This window comes from Anneissia japonica, unplaced genomic scaffold (genome assembly GCF_011630105.1).
Source record: "Anneissia japonica isolate Jap-2015-1 unplaced genomic scaffold, ASM1163010v1 scaffold1826_len1998817_cov189, whole genome shotgun sequence".
NCBI classification, from domain to species: Eukaryota; Metazoa; Echinodermata; class Crinoidea; order Comatulida; family Comatulidae; genus Anneissia; species Anneissia japonica.
In genome coordinates this window covers 652,579-663,549 of record NW_022742159.1, presented here as the reverse complement: position 1 = coordinate 663,549, position 10,971 = coordinate 652,579, and positions in this window count along the sequence as shown.

Here is a 10,971-nt window from a genome sequence, read left to right as displayed (position 1 = left end):
TATCAATTTTTTAGGACAAAAAATTGTGTGCCCATATATAGTCATGATGTGCCCATATATGGTCATGCTGTGATTTCATCATGACCATATTTAGGCATGTCACATGTTTTTGTCAGATACAATTTGATAGTCAGGAGAGGACTTTAAGGTAATGATGATTTGTTATTAATAAATATATATATAACTTGAATTGTGTGCTTTGTATATTATTCAGCTATACAGTACAAGCATATCTACTGGATGAACTAAGGGAACCAATACAAATAATACACTTACCAGGTACTCACTTACACATGGATTGAGATAGGCAACACAGATAACATATATACTAGGTACACCTAGGCAAAGACAGCCAACATTTTAGCTAATTTGTATACTGGGTACTACTTTCACCTGACCTCAGAGAAGCAACATTAATAATGTACACAACAGGAACTTTTTTTACTTAGGTATTTTTAGGCAATTTTTTGGGCTCCCATATTCTACAGCTCATTTACTCAACACTGGCCTGTGCGACAACTTAACCATTTCGCCACAACATGCCTCATACATGGTAAAGATGTGATGTCATCTTGACCACACTACTTAGGCATTTCACATGTTTTTATCTGATAAAATTAATTTGGTAATCTTGACAAGGTTAAGAAGAGAGGCAACATAGAAAATATTATATTTATATCATGGACAATATCTTTATACTGAAGCAAAATTAGGTACATAATGTAAATACCAGGCACAAAGCATGTTTACACCTGTTTTGAAAAAGGTAACATAACGAACATGCCAGGTGTAATGCCAATACACTTGGGCCTATTAGATATATGCCTAGTCTGGAAGAAGGGCAAATGAAATTATTATGTTGACCCTGCACTCAACATTTGTGAATCTGTGTTGGCCAGTCTGGATTTTTGCAGGCCCAGTCCATGATTATCACTTACCTCATTTTTGTTGGTGACATTTTAGCCACAAGTCGAAAATCTATAGTTAATTATATCAAATTGATTAATTAAAGCCTTTGAAAGATATCATACAAATATTTAGCATATTAATGCTATGTACTACTCACTTATTTATTCTGAACCTGCTGTGCCCCCATGTTTGAAAAATTCTGGATCCACCCCTGGAAACATTTGTAAAAATTTGATTAAGATATTTTTGTATCTATATATTTGTATTTATTCTTGCCTAATGCGAACAAGGTACTACTTTTTAGCCTAATGTGCAAACAAAGTGCCACTTTGCCTGTAGCTGTGGTACCATGCGTCCTAGGACATCAAATAGTGACCTCTGTTGGACTTGAACTCTAGATCCTTGGATTATAAGGCAAAAGCCACACTACTCAACCACATGTTTCCCATTGACTGGAAGCATAGAGATTAGTGGTAAGTGTTAAATACAAAGGGTTGTTACTATGTTAGCTGAAGCCTCATCCTGGTCAACGTGGATGTATTATAGGACAATGGAAGGAACTTTTATTTACATTGACTCAATTATATCAGGGACCTGGAAGGATATTGAGCAAAAATGAGGAACATATTGACCTAGCCTATTGACATGACTAAGTAGGAATCTTCCCATCAAGGGCTTCGGTGAACAGTTTTTCATATTCTCTATAAGAAACACTAAAGTTTTAAAATATAAGGAACTAATACCAACGAAAGAAATTAGAAATATTTAGACACGACAACTTGCAAGACTCTGTATCTTGTTACTATTATAAATAATAAAAATAAGACAATAATTATCATTACTATTACTGCAACTCCCAATGATATTTCCTATCCCAACCATGCACTAAATTTTCAATAGTGCATGGTTTGGTTGATTTTTTTTTTTAGGTTCGTGTGGTCATCTTGTACATTAGTTTTTTGTTTTATAGATTAGCAGTTGTATCCTGTGTACCTTATTATTTGAACTTGAAGATGACACCATAATGGAGTCAAAACATTATTTTATTTTTAGTGTTATTATTAATACATAACAATAATAAGAACAGCAACAAAGTTAAAAGCAGGAAAGACAAAATTAATAATAATAACAACAATAACAATAATATGAATAATAATACTAATAACAATAATAATTAAAATAATAATGATAGTCAGAATGACATAATGTAATGTTTATAAAGAAATATAATATACCTGTATAGTGTAATGTGAGTGAAGTATGTAATTAAATAAAGGAATAAAGACGCAAGCAAGATGGTTACCGGCGCTATGTAAGTGATCATTTTGTATTATTATAATCAAATAAATGAATAAATAAATAAGCGAAAAAACTTTCATAATAATTTCACATGCGATTTTTTTCATTTGAAACAAAAATATAGAGTCAATCCTTATACCATTTTTATTACTGATAAAATTAATTAACTTTAAAGTCCTAACATTAATGACTTTATCAGAAATTTTTAAAATTTGATCCATAAAAAACGTGCTATATATTTCCGGCTATGATAAAGATGAAGGCCGTGAACGAGCAGTGATGGAATTAGTTGGTTTAGGCAGATACTATCGACCATGAAGGCAATATAAGTAACCCACAAAGATCAACTTAAAAATGTTGGCCACTGGCCAAGCCTGCTTCTACCCTACCTGAGACACACCTGGCGTAGCTGTTGCTTTGTGGGTAAACGCTAGGTCGCGAGATCAGACTACCCTGCGATATTATTCAATGTCGCATGATTATGCTACGCTGCAAGAACATGCAAGTGATATACTGTATTCGCCTCTGTGTATTTTAACGTACTAAAAACGAATAACAAATTTATTTTACTGAAACATCTATTACAAAATGTATCATGGCAAAATTATTTTGTTTGACAATATTAATTAAACTACTAGCTTACAATTAAAAATTAGAATGTCGTCTTTGTTTTTGTCATTTAAAAACATATAAATGCCACATAATATTTTTTGCATAGCTCCTGAAACTGACTGTAATTAATTTAAAAGTCTATGAAAAAACTGATTTTTTTTTCAACCTTTATCTTATTTGAAGTTTGTTACTAACATTTGATCCTATTGATTTAAATGAGCAATTAAAAAATTAACACAGATCATAATTTGTGTATTTTAATTCTTTTCACTGCAATTAATTTAATAGTCTCAAAAACTGAATATTTTTCAATCTCTTTTCTTATTTGAAGTTAGTTTTATTTGAGTAATTTAAAAATTAACACAGATGATGATGTGTTAATATTTGTGTATTTTAATTCTTTTCACTGTAAAATCTTTTTAAGTTTTAATATGTGTTAACTAAAGAAAGTTGGCAACACAAAGAACACGTTCATAAAAGTTGTGTTTCTTAGATTATATTCCCAGAAATCTGCCTGTATATGGACACTTGTCTAACCCATCTGCAAATCTAGTTTGATAAGGAGACGCTTTCTACATTTAAATACCATCCCTCCTTCCTTTTCTTATTTGCAGCATATAAAGGGATCGTGCCGTATAGTCTAGGGCTTAATCCAAGAGACTACATGTTAAACATGTCCCAATGCATAACCCTGAACCAGTATACATGGTATCTTCTACATATTAGGAGGTAACACTAGCTTTCAGACATGCTATATACACATATGCAGTTTATATAACTACAACAAGGGGACAACTGGGATTATTATTATACTTAATAGTACTTCAATTTTATCATAGGTTTTACATAAACATAGAATTCCATATATGTATGTGTTTCCCATATATAATCGAAAATATACAGAGCACTTATAATTTTCCAAAAAGCAAGACAAATATATGCATTTTAAACTGCACGATGTTGTTCTGAGGCGTATTCAGTATAGAGGGCTATTATATTCATGATAAGTTGATGTTGCGCGTTCAAATTTTTATATAAGCATTTGTGTGATGCATGCAAGTTTTTGTGTTACTGATATTGATATTTTTTATCGAGAGTATATTCAAGTCAATAAATATTACCCTGTTCTAGTCCCTGTTGGATATTGCATCATAAAATATTATTACTGAATGTGTAATGTCCAATCATCATGTTGAGAATGTCGGTATAGTTACTATAATGATATCATTAATATTATATTATTAATAACTAATATATTGTATTTTATAACTTGTTCAATAATTAAAGATTTTTTTTAGTATATTCGATTAGAAGTGAAAGTTTATAATTTGGAAATACTATGTTTCATTGGAAAACATGAGGTATGCAGAATTTTAATACACGCAACTTAATATTCAGCCTGAAAATATTTACCGAGGTTGAAATGATTGGAGTTTTGGTTTTAGTTGTATAAGTGAAAAACCTGGAGTATTTTTAAGGTTCCACTGCTTCATTCCATCACTCACCCTGAATGCAGAATTTAATAAATCAACGTTAGTTTGGTGACATGCAAATAAACAGGCAACGAAAGAGATGTAACTGAACACCAGACAAGCTCTACATTAATAAATTTAGCAGTTAAAGTACTGATTAAAAAAAAAAGAAGTTACATAAGGCCTACAACCCTGACATGCGATGGCGCCGTTCATTCAATAAGGACCTGTACAAACTCTCTAACATATTTTTAGTATATTTATTAAGTTTGACCTTTATATATTTAATATCGTTTTTATTAAGTTTGTAATTAATAGTGGTATGCCAATTGAGAATGACTCTTTGTAAAATATAAACATGTATCAATGCGTTTTTTGTTGCGTGGGCGTGAACTGACAACAGAAATATTTCAACAGATGTGAACAAACGAAGAACGCCCTCCATAAATAAATACCTGAGACATGTGTGTTGGATATACTGAATGCAGAAAAAAAAAAGTTTCAATCAAGCAAAAATACCCAATGATTATTATTAAATTAAAAAAGTTACTTCCATAATTATAATACAGTAACATCTCCCAATTACATACCCCTCCATCCGAACAGAGTTTGTAAATGAGAAAATTTGTAATTCAGAGAGTTAACATTTTCATAGCATCTCAGTGTGGTGAGGATAGACCTTGGTCATGCTAAAAAGTACAGTAAATTTTGTCATGAAATATGACTTGGATTTTACTGTTTTTTGCAACAAAATAATACTTTACAGAAGCCAAAATTACCTGTGCTAACTGTGAAGTATTCATTTGAAGTTATTTCCGAATGAAAACATGAAATTAATGGCCAACTTCATAAAGATTGCGAATCCATGCGAGTAGAACTAACAATGAATAAAAAGCGAGATTTATTGTACAGTTAATGCCAGAATAAGCTTGCACAGCTCAAATGTAATATACCTCAGAAAACAATTGATATTTCTTGCTTTAAACTAAAGTTTATGTCACTTTATTGGTTTAAATGTTCCCTCTCTTAGATGATGTAAAATTTTATATTATTTTTGAAGACTTTTACATACAATTTTAAGTGTTTTTGTATTTAAAAGGATCACTTGTTATGATGTCATCGCCGCAAATTAAGAGATGTTACTGTATTAGGCATTTATATTTATTTATTCAACTTTAATTACAGGTACACGGGCTAAGGATATGTCAAACAACGAACTTAATCACTTTTCCAAGTGGAAATCCCTCCAAAAAAACAAATGTACACACGAGATGCTCTGCATAGACTAAGTATTATTATAAGCTCTAATAGGTAGTTTAGTTTTTTCTGGTCATGAAAAATTCCTGATACCAAAAAATATACATTTGTAGGACCATAACCTATTGATCTTTCAGTTAGATACTCTTCGTTAATGAAGCAAACAGTGGTTTGTGTTCAAATTCTGCTACAGGCTACAGACAATATAATTTGAAGACACACTTGATTAAATATCTTTCCGCAAAACTTGGCACAAAAAGACAAGAAATGCAATATTTGTGTCTGGATTGGAAAGCATATTGTTGATAATTTTTTTTATATGGTTTTTTCATGGTTCTTTTGGTCTTATTTTTAGCCTCTTCTGTTCTTGTAGAAGTTTATATATTGACAACTGCAACAATAACTATTCTTATAAGGCCATCTGACCTTGTAATTACAAACAGATAGGATAGGCCATTTCCTACACTACTTCCTTTAACACTCTAGTATCTTTGTTTCATACCAAGAGAACTAGAAAAAAATCTAACCAGAGTACCACACAGAAAGTATCAACCTTTACTATAGAGGGTGCTGTTTATGAAAATAGTGAAACCTCCATAATTAAAATTGACTGAAGGCTATATACTGAATATTTTGCTTTGTAATCACTCAGTAGCTTGATTAGGATAGATGTCTTTGACATAGAAGATAATGCTAATAATAGAAAATGTTTAAGTAGAAAATTTACTTACTTTTAAACTCATACAATTACAAGGAAATAATGCGTGTTTAAGTACAACTTCTAGTTCAACAACCTGCACTATGTACCTGCACTAGGTACACAGAATATTATAAATGTTTAAAGCAAGCCAATAATAAACAAATTTTTTTTATCCATTTTTTCGTCACAACTCCGCATTATGTTCATTAGAGTTAGCATGCAACATTAGTTCACTGAACTTAACAACTTGTACAAACTCCTTTGTCTAGCCTAAGGAATTATGCTTCTCAAACGCCTTTTATTTCATCCTTTAAAGGAAATTCCTTGCCCCCATACACACATCAAAATATGTTAAAACAGTAAACATCTTTTTTTTCAAAAAAGTTTTTAGGATCACAAGACAAAGAATGTCAAAATATTCAAAAGTAGAATAAGCTTAGCAGGTTTCATATTGGTTTGATCCAATGCCCCTCCCCTAAAAACTAACACCCTGCAGTTTCTCCCATTGGAAATGTTTAATGCAAAAAATTAGGCTCACATAAATAAATTAAAAATCACCTCATACCACCCTCAGTTAATCATCGAGTGGCCCATTTCACCATACATTTATATTTCACTGAAGAAATTTTTTTACTTTGATATTTCTTTCAACATACATTTTAGGTGAAAACAACTCTTTATGAAGTTAAACACAGTTGCTATGTTTAATTAAACTTTTAAAAATACATGTGTTCTCAGAGATGACTTAATTACTATATTATGATATCATTGATATGTATAAAAAAAATAGACTGTCTTACATAAAACAGGGAGTAACCTTCAATTGTGTTAAGGCAAAACAGTTGATTAAACATGATAAGGTAAGGATACAGAAAGAACAATATGTAGTGTTAACTGCTGTACCAGAGATTATTGGAAAAGAATATAAAGTGACTGTGGAGGCCATGGTGGTTAGAAGAGCATGCAAGACTTTAAGTTCCGAAGGGAAATAACGTTGAAGGATAAAAGTGGTCTGTCACAGACTAATTTTACAAAAAAACGTGTGTGGACGGAGGAGGGAGAATGGTCAAAAGTTTGTAAAGGATTATATTACATCCTCAAATAGATCAATAACCAGGACATAGGTCGAAAGAACCAGGATGTGCAAGGCGGTGATCGTTAGAAGTACACCTATGTGGATAATGAGGTTAAATATGGGAACCAATTAAGAATAAAATATATCCGTTTTAAATTTTTGTAACACGAGTAGAAGGTAATCACATAATTATCAAGGATAGAGTCCGAGCCCCTCTTAGTAGGATGTTTATCATCACATGATTGCAACAGAGAAGAACTGTACATCAATTTCTAGCTTTCCCCCTCTACAAAAAGCTTGCCCTTCACAGTCACTGACCCCTCCCCTCAATTGGTTAGGAGAGTAGTCAGTGATTACTGTAGTAGCAGCTTTAGCTCAGTTACTTCAAGTTTGCATCCTTCCGTGACAGCTAAAATATCTAGCAAGATGTGCACCAAGATGTGCAACAGGCCTGGACCCATGTTGCCTGACACCACAACAAAGACTTGGTTCTACCAACCGATCACTGGGCAACCGCTGGTACTAAGCTTGTATGACAGCACCTACCTTACCGATTTGCCAAAAATTGCACAAGAGACTGCGACACAATCCTGTGCAAGTAAAAATTAATAAGAGAATAAAAAAATAAAAGAACTTTATTAGAATAATGATAAAATGGTAGGATTGTAAAAAAAAAGGAAGGATCAGCCTTTGAAAGCTGAAAAACTAATTGTGAAAGTGAAAAACTAATTAGAGAAGGCTACTGCCAACTGTAAATAATATTTAATAAAATCGACAACGATGGTAAAGAACAAAGATGTATCAAATATTCGAATAACTACCAAATGTCCAAGTAACCGTTCCCATATGTTTTAAAATTATTTTCATTGATGTATACTAAGTAAGGAGGTTACCGGGATGTTAGTCAGCTCTGAAACGATAGCGCACTTAATGCAATTCCACGGCAAGGAATATCACAGTTTCCTGTGAAATATTGAGGAAATTCAAATATCTAAACTGTGTTTCCTAGCATATTCTTTGACTTGACATGGAATATAATTGTTATCTTATTACCATCGCATTCTCTTGCTCTAAATTTCCATTACATCCATTTTTTCATCACTTTAAAAATTGCAAGATGTATGCTAGGGGAGGGGTCAGGCACTTTCACTGCCAATGCCCATTGGTTGGGGGTCTGGGGAAAATCCCTGGTCCCCCACACAGGAAGCTATGGCATTCTAACGGATTCAAGGACTAATTTAATCAATTATAGAGTGGCTAATTTCACCAGGTCATGAAAAATAAAGTATAGAAACATGAAAAGTCAAAGCTATCTTTGAAGATAGATTCATAACATAGGTATCAAAGTTTACAGTGGCGGATCCAGGAATTTGAAATAGAGGGGGCCTAGAGAAGGACTTCCACAAATGGATGGTCTATCTACCTCAGCCCCACCAAAATTGGGGCTGAGGTAAGAAAATTTATGATGATGGCATATTGTTTATTTAACAATCTCTAACAGTTCTATTCGTATTTGCTAACTTGTATGTATATTGACAATGCATGTATATTGACAGGGTCCAAGGCTTTTATAACTATTAATTAATAACGTAAATAATTAACTATTTGATACATTGTAAACATAAATTCTAGAGTAGTAGAAGTCATGAAAATATTCATTAGAAGTGATTATAATAATTACCAGCTTTCATTGATAAACGGTCAGCTTTATATACAATTCTTGTGAGAAAAACACATGAATGATACTGGATGAATGTATACGTTTAATAATTTGTATTTGTTTATTTTATTATTATTTACCTAGTTATCCCGGGGCGCTTGGCCTGGGTGCCCCGGCCTCTCAGCACTACTCGGAGGGGTTTCAGGGTGTATTTACTCATTTACGAAAAAAAATATATATATAATCAATGCAGACCTTGTTTCTCTTTACTGTCCTCCACCGCTGATACGTGGTAAATTGTAGCCGTCAAATCGTAGACATTTGGCAGCTCTTGACATTTAAGTTAGCAATAATAGACTCCATATCGTGTGGATAGACTAACACATAAACAATGAACAAACATAGAATATTGAATAATGATGCTATCATTGTATATTAGCACCAATTATGTTCACACTCACAATACTATCCATTATCCACGAACATAACAGGAAATACATATATCCATATTTTTCAAATACAGTAGTTATTTATCATTTACAGGATCATTGTTATTCCTGCCACATATGAAAGCCTGTCAGACGATGAGGATGCCCAGGTCGACATCGACCGGTCGTCACAATGACAGGGTCATTGTGTATATACAGTCAATATCTTTCCCAATTTTTTTTGTATTTTCTAGAAAAACTTACAAGCAAATGTTCAAATAACTTCCATTTGGTTTATACTTATGTATGATATTGGAATTTAGTTTTAAAGTAAACCAAAACTTTAACTGACTTGCTACGTTTCAAACCGATGTCATCGGATCTTCGTCAGGCAACTTTCAAGCAGTTATGAACTATTAACATTTAAACTCATGTTCATCATTTTACTGGGTACAATGGTCTATGAACTCTTTTTAAATTTACATATTCTGGGTGCTATTTTTAATGTTCATTTTTAATTTTTCTTGATGAAACTTTTTAAACTTTTAAAAAATTTTAACTTTAAAATGCAATTCAGTATTTGTATTTTAGATGTAAGCCTATTTTTATGTCCCTTTCAGAATTTTGAATATTAATGTTTTTATTTAATTAATGTGCAATTTTGGACCCCACTAGAAATGGGCTGGACTCTGAAATGGGTGTTTTTGATGCTCATTACTTTTTATTTATTCGTTCACAAATCAATTTTTTTGTGTATGTCAAGCATCGAGTAAATTCACTCAGTCAATCAAAAAATAACCAGGCCACATTCGGCAAAACCACCCATTTGTCAGAAAAGATTTTAAAATTAAGTATTTGGTATTTCTAGATTCTGCATGAAGAATTCGATCCAACTCAGCCACAAGTCATCTCGGCCACAGTCAACTCGGCCACAAGTCAACTCGGCCACAAGTCAACTCGGCCACAAAAAGTTTGGCTACAGTCAACTCGGCCACAAGTCAACTCGGCCACAAGTCATCTCAGCCACATATCAACTCGGCCACTAGTCAACTCGGCCACAAGTCATTTACTGGTACTACATTGTACTAATTGTTATTATTATTGCTGTTATTATTGTTGTCATTGTTGTTGTTATTATTGTTGTTTTTATTACAGTTAGTTTTAATATTAATTATTAGTCTTAGCATTAACATTATATATTGTTCAAATTTTTGCTGATATTATTATTATTACAGTACCATATAAATAATAAATAATTTTCGATTTTTTATTATTATTATTCTTATTATTTATCAGTCTTAGTATTATAATTTTAATAATAGTAATTTAAAAAGTTGTTGTTATTGGCATTTTATTAGTATTTTTCTCATATTATTATTATTATTAATATTATTGTTGTTGTTGTTGTTGTCACCTTTGTTATCGATATTAATACCCTATTATTACTAAGTAGGCCTAGTATTATAAGTATCATTATTATTATTATTACTAATTAGTATTACTATTATTATAAAAATAAACATTATCTTTAATTTATTATTGTTGTATTATTGCTATTA